This window comes from Pinus tabuliformis, chromosome 3_2 (assembly GCF_031772625.1).
Source record: "Pinus tabuliformis cultivar Carrire ecotype Pingquan chromosome 3_2, CPIR1, whole genome shotgun sequence".
Taxonomy (NCBI): Eukaryota; Viridiplantae; Streptophyta; class Pinopsida; order Pinales; family Pinaceae; genus Pinus; species Pinus tabuliformis.
The window spans coordinates 1,277,682,774-1,277,695,743 of NC_142302.1; positions in this window are offsets into that span (position 1 = coordinate 1,277,682,774).

Genomic DNA, 12,970 nt, shown 5'->3' on the forward strand with positions numbered 1-12,970 from the left:
CTAGCCCAAACAAGGAATTTTTGGGGTTCAAGGAGATTCCAAACTTCCTACATTTAATAAAAACTTGCCTTAGATGATCCAAATGTTGATTGTCAGAATTTGAAAATACAATAATATTATCTAGATATATCATAAGGAAATCATGAATTTCTTTAGCAAAGGATATATCCATAGCCGTTTGGAAAGTGGCTCCTGCATTCATCAGCCCAAAAGGCATTTTCACATACATAAAAGTGCCCAAGGAGTAGTAAAGGCAGTTTTGGGTTGGTCATCTGGATGAACTAAGATTTGATTGTAACCAGAAAACCCATCCAACAATGAGATTCTGGTTGATCCAACTACTCTCTGTAAAATGTGATCCATTTTGGGGAGAGGGTAATTGTCTTTTAGTGACACTTTGTTGAGGTTCATGAGATCCACACAGAGTCTGATCTCACCATTTTTCTTTCTAGTTGGCACCAAGTTTGAGACCCAATCAGAAAATCTGATTGGTGCAATTATTTTGGCATCATACATCCTCTGAATTTCTTTTTCAATTGCAGGTAATAAGACAGGATTGATCCTTCTTATTTTTTGTTTGAAAAGCTTTGGATTTTGTAGTGCTGGATGATGTTGGTGTCATAGGATTTAGGGTCCTCATAACTCCAAGCAAAGACATCCCTAAATTCTTTCAACAACTCAACGTTTTTCACTTTTTCAGTCGAAGGTAATGATTTTGGAATTTTGATCAATTTAGGATTTTCATCAGTGCCTATATTGCATTCCTCTATATCAGACCTTAATGGTTCCATTTTAGGTTTCTTAGGAACATCATTTGAATCAAATAAATCCTCTAGAGGGGTTAATCCCTTTGGTAAGAAGTTATCCTTGAGATTAATTAATTTGGTTTCTTCATTGATTATTTCATCAATATCCATTAGCTTTAAGTTATCTACATCTGATTTGGTAAATTTAGTTGGGTTAAGTCTATCTATTTCATCATCTTCTATCTCATTTATTTCTATCTTATCCTTAGTGTCAGGATCTATGGATGTATCAGTATCTATATTGTTATTTACAAACTCTTCTTCTGAAAGTAAAAAGTTATTTATCTGTTTATCATTAGAAAATATTTGCCAATTCTTCAAATTATCTAGAATTGCAAGTTTGTGCCTAACCTCAGCAATGTACTGATAGTTAGGTTGGAAGGGTAATTTACAAGTGTTGGCAAACATTGCTAAACTATGGGCTTGCATGTTATGTTTTCTAGGGATTACTGCAAGCTTTGTTTCTAGGAAAGTGTTAAGTATTTCTACAATAGTGTCTCTATAACAACTTAATCTAGGGTCCTTAGTCATATATACAGCATCAATCTATTTTACAATTAGTTCAAAGTCTCCCATGACAGAAACTCTTTTAGCTTCTAGACTCCTAACTAACTTAAGACCTAAAATTAACACTTCATATTCAGTTATATTATTTTTACATTTAAAATTCAATCTATATGCATGGCCTTCTAAGTGATTGTTTTCCAAATTATATATACGCACTCCTACTCCTGCTCCTAACCTATTGACTGATCCATCAAATTATAAATGCCATAATATCTCATGATAATAATTTTCACTATCTATTGCAACAAACTTTTCATCATTCACAGCAATTTGACCTTCTTGTTCATTGAATAGGTTTGTAGTGTGGTTAGTTTCATTTTGTGTGGAAACTAGAATTTCTTTTGGTTCTATATCAATATTGTCTAAAAGTTTTTCTTGTGTTTGATCAGCATTATACAGGATAAAAGAATCAATATCTAAGTGTATGGAGTAGATGGGAAAGTTTTGAGGCCAATCCTGGCTACTTACCATATATTTCATTAAGGTTTCTCAATATAGTTTCGTAGGTTGTCCAAAAACAGAAATTGTTGCGTATGACATATCTAGTTGTAAAGATCCTTGAAGTTTGGCTCCCCATGATCTAGATAATAGCATGCCATACTTTGGTGGGATGTCAGCAACTACAATGTCCATAAGAATGCTTTTGGCAGGATATTGGACTAATGTAACACATAGGTCTTTAATCAATCTTAGACACTTTACCTAAGTGGAGTCAAATGAGAATAAGGCTTTGTAAGGCCTTGTAGTGTCTAGGTTCAATTTCTCCATTACTGATTTGGGCATTAAATTGTGGGAGGCCCTAGAATGCAACATTGCATTGTGTAAAATTTTGTCATGGATATTAAGGCTAATGTAAAAAGGTATAACTACTCCTTCTAATGGTTTGCCATTAACATTTGGACCAAATATGAGTTATGGTTGGTCATCAAACAAGTTAACTGAATCCTCATTTTCAACAATGTTTAAGGTCTGGTTTATCTGTGATTTATAAGGTTCATTCTTGATTAGTTATGTTAAAGGGACTGAAATCTTTAGCTTTGCTATCTCTGCTCCCAAATTGAATGGCAAAGAGACTTTTTTTGTTTGAAGGTTTGGAGTTTTTGTAGCAGGGATTTGAGTAGGATTGTCTTCTTTTTCTTTATTGGGGATCTCCTTATGTGGATTTTCAAATGGAATTGAAGTGGATGGTTGATCAGCAGAAGGTTGATTAGAGGTTATATCTACAATTGTGGGGCCAGAAGGATTTGGGTTCTGCCTAGGGAGAATTTGGAGGATCTTTGAAACAGGGGCTTCTTTTATTTTCTTGGGTTGATTTTGTGTTGTTTTCTTAGTTTGGTCAGGGACATCTACATTCTTTTTGCTTCTTAGATTATACTATTTATGGACTTAGAAAATAGCAGAGTCATATCCTTGTTTATAATCAAATGATTCACCAGACTGTACCTGTAATTGCTGCAACATATACAGTTCCTGCTCATATTGGGTTAGAAAAACAGTGTCCTCATCATTAATTTCCATTAGTTTAATTTGTGTATCGTGCTTTGGATCTTCTGGATGGGATGTCTCTGCATAATTTTCTTGAAAAGGAGGCCTTATGTTCTGATTTGGTCCGTTTTTCCCCATGTTTTGGTTGTTTCTGAAATTTGGGTTTCTAATTGGAGGTGCTTGTTGGTTATCCCATTGGGGTTTCCTTTCCATGTTACCTATCCATTAGTCTTTCCATGTTTTTGGCCAAGTTATCTATTTTAAGGTCAAATGGTGAAGTTTCATCCTTAGCAGTTCTCTTTTCATTTCTAACTCTAGCCCTTTTAGCTAACAAATTAGCTTCTACACTAACAGCTACACTTTGCATTTCTTCTAATGTTGGGGGGTTTCTTTCCCTAAGTTGGTATGTCATATCTGTGTCAAAACCATAAAGGAACTTTATTAATGCTAAGTCAGGTGGGGGTCTAAGGTTAACTGGGATTGCATTATATATGTTATTGAATCTAGTGCAGTAATATTGAACAGTTTCATTAGGTCCTCTCCTAATATTCTCATATTCTAAAAGGATTTGTAAGGGATTCTTTTTCTTTTCCCACCTATCAATAAACAACCTTTGGAAATTTTCTAGGTCTGCTATGTGGTTGGCAAGAAAGGCTTTAAACCACTTCTTGACATCACCAGTCAAAGTTTGGGCAAAGAGTCTCATTTGGACATCAGCTTCATTTATTTCATGTAGTTCAAAAAGGTCAAACATCTTGTTTACATGTTGTTGGGTAGTGTACTGACCAGTAGCATAAAATAAGGGAATCTTACTCTGATAATCTGCAGGCATAGCATGAAGTTGGGCAGGTAAAACAAGACAAGAATATATGTTTTCCATTGTTGTAGGTTGGGAGAGGTTAAGACGTGGGGTTGATATACTTGGAATTAATGTAGTAGTGGATGAAGAACCAGGACTAGTAGGCGGTGAATGAGTAATGATACGTTGGTGAGGGAGTGAAGGTATAAATGGTGGTGCAGAATGGAATTCAGAAGGTACAGAAGTTGAAGGGAATAATGTTGAACTCAAAGTAGTGGAGAACTGTTCAGAAAACTCAAGGGTAGTAGTAGTATTAATGGATGATTGTGGAGATTTCAAAATGTACTCATCAATTGATTTGTTGGCATGTTGGACTTCAAGGTCTGCAATAAAATCAGGATCTAGAATAGTTTCATATATTGCACTTTCAGATTTTGTTTTAAATAACGAAAGATCAAATTGCTCATCAAAGGGAAGATCTTCTAAAAATAACCACTCATCAGGACATGAATTAGCTTTAACTAAAGGTATTTGACTAACTGAACTTTATTCTCCTTTAGATTTTCTTGAAATCAAGTTGGGATTATCAACTACCAGGGGAGGGTTGGGATCTGGATTATCCCTAGTAAAATGAGTCTTCCTAGAAGCCAGAATTTCAAATTTTTTAATTGTTTTTGTGAGATTTTTTCAATATAACTTCTAACAAACGACTTTAAAAGGCTCAAAATATAGAATTAGAATTTTCTTAAAGCTTTATTAGGACTGAGGAATTGTTGGGTCCCCAGTATGGTCACCACTATGTTATTACTCAGAATTTTCTCTACAAGTTATTAGAAGAAAGAAAATGGCCGAGGTAACCACAAACCAACTTTTGGGCATAGGCTCTAGCCAACCTAATCTCAGAGAGGGCTCTCTATATATTATTTAGCTTTGTTTGATGGGATTTTAGGCTAGTTATTAATGTTTAGGGGGTTTTTGATTTGTATTGAAGATTGGGTGGTGGGATCCTTGAAACAGATGGATAGAATGATGTATCTAGACCATTGGGCATATGGAGTCAAAAGAAGGGCAGCAGAACTGGATCAATTCACTAAAGGGAATGTTCAAAGGGAAAGATAGCAGAGTAGAGTGCAGGTCTTAGGGCCAGAGGGATGAAAAAGGTTTTAACCAGGGTGAGAGAGCAATTAAGAATTCTCAGACCGGGATTGAAACGAGGAACAAAGGGTAATCGAAAACAAAGGGAAATTAAGAATCCTTTGCTATAGATTATAAAGAAACAACCTAAACTAAGGAGCAATTAAGAATTCCTTAACTTAGATTATCAGTAGAAAACATTTATTTGCCTAACTGTTATACCAGAGTGAAACCAAACAAGTTCTGAGATAATGCTCTAGTTATGGCATTCAGATTCAGATAAACATTATGGAAAAACTTTAAGAAAGATAACAACAACGTGAGAAAATACTTGTCTGCACTTCGCTCTACACATGAATCCTTTGAAATATCTGGTCTTTATTCATCAATCCAGCTTGCTGGCTCAGTCAATGCTCCAATGGATTTACAGTCTTTTGATCAAGAAATCTATAGAAATGTCTAAGAATCCACCCTACACACTTCGAATTGTGAACTATTTATACTAAGGTTTTATTACAAATATCTCAACCTAACTTGAGATTTAATCTAGGAAATATGATAATCTTCTCACAGGAAGATAGAGACAAATATTGAACTGCTTTCATGTTGTCCCATTTATTGTGGTATTGCTGGCTTTTATGGTTTGATTTTTAGCTCTTTATGCTCTTTGTTGTTTGAATTATCACATTGGAGGCTTCATTTACTTCAGGCTTTCATCTGATACTCTTTGTCACTGATACTCTTTCACTCTGATGACCTATCTTTATCCTTCACTGTGTTTTTCCCTTTTGTTGTACATTTAACCTTTTATTGTGTGTTTCAACAATAAATTCTTTTGTTTTTATGTGTATCAGCATCAGGAAGTGGATATTGATCAAGTCTCTGTATGTTTCATTTGTTTGTCTTCTAACTGTATCTTCTGTTTGGTTCCTCTGTTTTGACTGTCAATGCTCTGTATGAATGTTTTCTTCTCGGCTCTGTGTGTAATTGTCTTCTTCTCTAAATATAGGATTTTAACAGGTTTCTTGTTGAGTCTTGGAGTAAACAAGTTCTGCGACTAGTATCAAAATTGTTTATCCAAGCTTTGGTCTTTGGCTGATTACCTGTAAAATTCAACAATTATTAAGAAAACCTCGGTCGGCTGGAAATGAACTTTATTGGCTTTATTTGCACAGGGATGCCTGGGGAAGGGGTCGTGGTAGTGTTTTGGACATAAATGGAGGTGGAATTGCATTGCAGAGTTTCAAGGTGGCGTTGAAGGGTTTAACGGGTTTATACTGTGAAACGGGAAAAAGGCACGAAAACGAAGGTTTTCGGGGTTATGAGGTTTAATGGGCAAGTTTTTTAAATATGGCACGAAATTTCATATTTACGAATAATAGGTGGTTTATAGAGTTGGCGGGGAGGCAGTATTAAGGGTCATCACACCACTTATGAGGCGAAGGTGGTTTTTAGGAGGGGTCACCCGATATACTCTAGAGCGTGACACGTAGCCACCGGAGGGTCGGGGAAAACCACCTTATCAGGTGGGTAACATTCGACCATCGGACACGGCCTATATGGCCGTGGATTGTTGGATGAGCCAGATGTTGATCAGACGGTGGTCAGGTGATGGGAAATGAGCGGGAGATAAAAGCTTGGGTTTAAGGGGGGGCCTAGGCTTTAAACTTTGGCGGTATGAGATTATTTAAGGTTTAATCATGGGTTAACAATGATCAGGTGGGGCTTAATAAGGGATTTTAACTCTTTGGGTAAAGGTCGGGCGTCGGGTGAGGCTGATACGACTGCGCATCATTGAATTATGGCACAGTTGATCGGACGATGGTTGGGTGATGAAGTAGCACGGGTGAAATGTACGGAGGCTTAGTGGGGGCCCGAAGCTTTAATCAGAAGTGATTTGTGTTTATTTGGGGATTTTTGTACCTTAAGAAACCAATTTCTTGGCTGTGGAGAAATTGTGCTTAAGACATTAATGACTATTGTTTGTTGTCATGTATTTGTCACTTTATTGTTTGTTGTATTCTTAAATGAAGAACCTGGAAAACTTGGTCTTTAACCCTTAATACATATGTGATTGGAAAATCTCAGAATGCCATTTGTCGCTAGATATAAATGATGAATGAAGAAAGCTTGAAGTGGAAGCTAAAGATAATATGCTGCTTAACACAGAACCTACTATCCGTCACTCAGAAGAATTGTGAAAATGAGAACTGAATCGTAGACAATATGCTGCTTGACACAGAAACTATTATCTGCGACCCTTGGAGAAGTTAAAGATAATATGCTGCCTTACACATAAACTATTATCTATAACTTAGAAAGGAAGATGAAAACTTCAAGTATAGGAGCGCTCTTTTAAGGGATTTTAACTTTATCTACATAAGCAAATAAAGACCTGCAGCTTCATTATTATACTTGAAAGAAGAAAACATAAGATGACACATGACAGAGAAGTTACAAAATTATACCCAACAATTCATGGAAACTTCTGATTCTTTCATTAATCAACAGCTATATTAGGAATACAGTGGCTTAGTCTCCAGGTTCCCCCAAAATTCGAACCACCCCCAATTGCAATTCCCTTTTCAGGCTTTTATTTCTTCTATCAAATTAGTTTTGGAATTGATTTCTTGGAATAGCTAGTAAACCGTTTTATAACAATTATAAAACTATTTTCTCATTGAAATTATTCAACTTTATTACATATACAATATTAAAACTCAGAAAATATGTAAACTGCACCAAAAGCTTTGAAAGGGGTCCACACACACACACACACACACACACATATATGTTGAGAATGATCTGATTTTCAGAAGCACAATGAAACCCAACCAATCACCCTTTATTCGAACTCGGCTTTAACACTGTTTTTCCCTTTATACAATGAAATTAACGCAAACCTTTGATTTACCATGAAACTAAAAAAGAATTAAATCTGTTGCATAAACCCATTGGTTCCGCCTTTTAAGCTCTTCGTTGACTTCCCATCACAAATCGCAATTGGCCCTTTCAAATGATATATCAATACAAAACTTAACAATATGTGATATCACGGACGTGTCGGAAGTATTAAACATAATGTATAAAATATCAGGTCCGGAAAATCCATCGCTCATCGCAATCGGAAAAGGAACCACCTTATATGCATAAAACACTTTGCCGACCCACCAAAGTTATAAATCATGGCATAATTAATATCGGGTTTGGCCTATCACAAATCGCAATCAGCATAACCATATACATATATATAAAGCATTCTGCAATACTGTGGACCCGTCGTCATTATAAAGCACAACATATATTTCTTCGGGTCCATCATAGAAAATCGTGATCGGCGGAACCCATATGCATGTATACAAGGGGCTTTACAATGCAGCGAACCCGCTGGGACTTTACAACATAGTATATATATTTCAAGTCTGCCTGTTCACCGCTTCATTAACTACTCATCGCAATTGGTAATCGGTGATTCCCGTGGTGGTACTTCATATAACTACCTGCTGCAATTTTTGCAATTGTGATCTAATGGCATCGCTAACACATATATACATAACAGGGCCCACTCCATATAATTATTTATATTGTGATTTGACTTGATCACATGGGCCAATTCTTTAACAATTGTTTCCTTTGTGATTTTGATATATAATAAATAAAATACTTCATTTCTTTTAGACTTTGCGGGGGGTAAAGAAAATAAGGGAGCTTCATTGAGGTTGAACCCCTACAGTGATTTTAGACCGTGCATTGTGATAAAACTGATAAATAAGCTTAAAACACAATATAAGCTACAACATCTGGCTCCAACTGGGGATAGTGATTTTGCCACAGAAGCACTAAGAACCGCAGATTAGTGCCTTATCCATTGGGCATGGAGTCATATATTGCTTCACCAAACTTAACTGTGTGAAAATTTTGTACAGTGAACCCACGCCGATATCTGCAGTGATAGGATGCTTGTGCTTTGATAGCAAAATATTGAGAATCGTAGATTAGTAGCCTTAGTTGGGCATGGAGTCCAAAACTGTGAAAACCCTAAAATTTAATAAACTGAAACCTGACATTCTTGAAGTTTGAGACCTTTGCAAATAGGTTTCCAACTGGGACAGTCATCCTTATTTATCCACTGAAATTGAACTAAAGAACTGCAACTGAAAACCAAATGCTCAACACCTGAGCTTATTTATGTATAGGTTCCCACCTATGTGCATGACTGATCTCCATCAGGTGAAGTCAATCTTCCAATGGTACTATGTTAGCATCTGAGTGCCTGATCTAGAACCATTCTGCCAATTAATCTTGAAAATATAATTCATCATGAACAAAAAATAAATTATGCATAAGGGAAGCTCACAACAACAGTTCAGAATATATCCACAAGGTAGGATGTGTAGACTGTTGATAAATTCCCCCATGTAATCTGCCACAGGATCTTCAAAAGTATGAGAAAAAATATGGTCCTGATCAGCTCCAAAAAAGAAATTCTCTATGTATGAAGATTTCTGGTCGATTAAACCTTTTGTTGGGATAATATGTTCAATATAACAATTAGCAACATCTTTAAGAAAATGATCTATGTCACTTTCATGTCTCCACTTTTCATCTCTAAGCTTTGATTGAAAATAATTTGTAATTCTAACTTCAGGAAGAAAGAGAAATTTTTTCACATTACTATACGACATATGATCAACTTCAAATAGATTATTTACCTTTGATCCATGGGCATCATTATGTTCTTCAATGCATTGATATACAATCTCTTTATCAGCTTTCTTTTTACATAAGATATTCTCTTTTGCTATGATAGATGGCTCAATATATTGTTGTCCAACATATCTCACTTGCTGGTTTCTTCCTGTAGGTTCAACACCCAATTGATGAAATTGAAGAGCCTCATCCTGCTCCCCATTTTAACCATTTTCATTATAGATAGGAGGACTATCAAATTTATCAAGATAAGATCTCTAGGGATTTATTTACAACTTAATTATTTCTTCCTCTTCTCGATTGTTGAGCAGAAATTCTTGATGCATGTTTGAACTTTCCTCTATCTAAATACTCTCTTGATTTTCTTGGAATTGGCTCAACCAATTCTCTGCTTGGGAGATTATTGAAGAATTCTCCACATCATTTTGAGAAAATGATAGTTCTTTGCTTTCAGAGACCTGCTCATAATTAGTCTGGCTATAACCTCTCTGAATGCTTGATATATTATCAACAAGATCATTAGTTTCTTCAACAGGATTATCATGAGCTTTTAAAGTTTCTTTAGCATCATAATATTCACAACAACCTTCAAAAAGAAACTTGTGTGGATAATAAGTTCTACAAGAAGAATTGAATACTGAATGGAAATATTTCAAAGATGAAATGCTTGAAAGAGGTAGAGACTTGAACCAAAGCCTAGCTTCTAGGTCCAAAGAAAACAAAAACAACTTCATCTTCACATCTTCATGAATGATGCCCTGCTGCTCCATGCATTCATGAAACTCTTGGAGGTGCTGAGTTGGATCTTCATATTCCTTTCTACTGAATTTTGGAAGATACTCATTCCACACAGAAAATGCAGGCATATCATGAGGATAGCCAGTGATCCCAGTAAAATCAAATGGATCAAATTTATGGACTAAGAATGCAGGGAGAGCCATTAAAACCCAGAAAAGAAAACTTCAAAGTACAATAGAGTTGCCAATTAATGTTGTAAGTGAAAATCACAGGTGTGAATGTATGACCAACTGCTGAAACTTGTCACTCTCAAGGATTCGCTTCAAACTTAATAAACTCATGGAAAAGTGTTCTTATTCAATTATTTTGTAGGTTGTGCTCTCTGTTATTATGGAGTCGCCTTTTATTGCTTTTATTCAAAACATCCAAGTATTTCCTCCTCATTGAACAACCAGAGGAAAATAGTGAAAACCTAGGGAAAAGTGTTCTTGTCTTCTCTCCCCGGCAATGGCACCAATTAATGTTGTACCTTAAGAAACAAATTTCCTGGCTATGGATAAATTGTGCTTAAAACATTAATGTTTGTTGTTTGTTGTCACTTTATTGTTTGTTGTATTCTTAAATGAAGGACCTGGAAAACTTGGTCTTTAACCCTTAAGCTAGATATAAATGATGAATGAAGAAAGCTTGAAGGAGAAGTTAAAGATAATATGTTGCTTAACACAGAACCTACTATCCATCACTTAGAAGAATTATGAAAATGAGAAATGAATCATAGACAATATGCTGCTTGACATAGAAACTATTATCTGCGACCCTTGGAGAAGATAAAGATAATATGTTGCCTTACACAGAAACTATTATCTATAACTTAGAAAGGAGTATGAAAACTTCAAGTATAGGAGTGCTCTTTTAATGGATTTTAACTTTATCTACATAAGCAAATAAAGACCTGCAGCTTCATTACTAGAAAGAAGAAAACATAAGATGACACATGACAGAGAAGTTACAAAATTATACCTAACAATTCATGGAAACTTCTAATTTTTTCAATCAACAGCTATATCAGGAATATAGTGGCTTAGTCTCTAGGTTCCCCCAAAATTCAAACCACCCCCAATTGCAATTCCCTTTTCAGGCTTTTATTTCTTCTATCAAATCAGTTTTGGAACTGATTTCTTGGAACAGCCAGTAAACCGTCTTATAACAGTTATAAAACTATTTTATCTTTGAAATTATTCAACTTTATTACATACACAATATTAAAACTCAGAAAATATGTAAATTGTGCCAAAATCTTTGAAAGGGGTCCACACACACACACACACACATATATATATGTATGTCAGGAATGATCTGATTTGCGAAAGCACAATGAAACCCAACCAATCACCTTTCCTTCGGACTCGGCTTTAACACTGATTTTCCCTTTATACAACGAAATTAACACAAACCTTTTGTTTACCGCAGAACTCAAAAAGAATTAAATCTGTTGCATAAACCCTTCGGTTCTGCCTTTTCAGTGCTCCGTTGACTTCCCATCGCAAATCGCAATTAGCCCTTTCAAATGATATATCAATACAAAACTTAACAATATGTGATATCACGGACGCATCAGAAGTATTAAACATAATGTATAAAATATCGGGTCTGGAAACTCCATCGCTCATCACAATCATCAAAGGAACCAACCTATATGCATAAAATTCTTTGCGGACCTGCAGGAGATATAAATCATGGCATAATTAATATCGGTCCGGCCTATCGCAAATCGCAATCGGCATAACCATATACATATATATAAAGCATTCTACGATACTGCGGACCCGCCGTCATTATAAAACGCAACATATATTTCTTCGGGTCCGTCATAGCAAATCACGATCGGCAGAACCCATATGCATGTATACGAGGGGCTTTACAATGCAGCGGACCCGCCGGGACTTTACAACATAGTATATATATATTTCGGGTCCACCTGTTCAGCGCTTCATTAACTGCTCATCACAATCAGTAATCGGTGATTCTCGTGGTAGTACTTCATATAACTGTCCATTGCATTTTTTGCGATTGCGATCTAATCGCATCACTAACACACACACACACACACACATATATATATAACGGGACCCGCTCAATATAACTATTTATATTTCGATTTGACTTGATCACATGGGCCGATTCTTTAACAATTGTTTCCTTTGTGATTTTTGTTAGGATATTCCGACACATAGGATATAGTTAAGTTCAACTTGGTCTAGTATAGAGTTAGGTTAGAGTTAGGTAAAGTGTGTTTCTTTACCGTTGTACATTTTGTAACTTACAATCCGACGGTCACGATATGTAGTGATCCGACGGTTCACTCTCACCTCGGTATTACCGACACTTGATCCGTGGCTTGACACCCGATTGGTCCATGAGTTCTATTTAAAGCGCATGGAGGGTCATTGTTCGGGTAATCCGTGCATGAGAGAAGCTTATGTAAATTTTCATTCTTTGATTAATAAATTGCCTGTAGTACCCACGTTGGGACAGGCCGTGGACTGTTTCCCTCCTTGCACTCTGAGGGTTTTAACCACGTCAAAAATACTGGTGTATTGATTTGAGATCTGGTTGTGAGCGGTGTCCTTTTGGTATTCTTTCTGTGGAACTTACCCTGTAAATTCCTACATGGTATCAGAGCTATTTGAGGGCCGCGTCCGTTGGTGATCCAAATCTGAAGCCGGTAGAA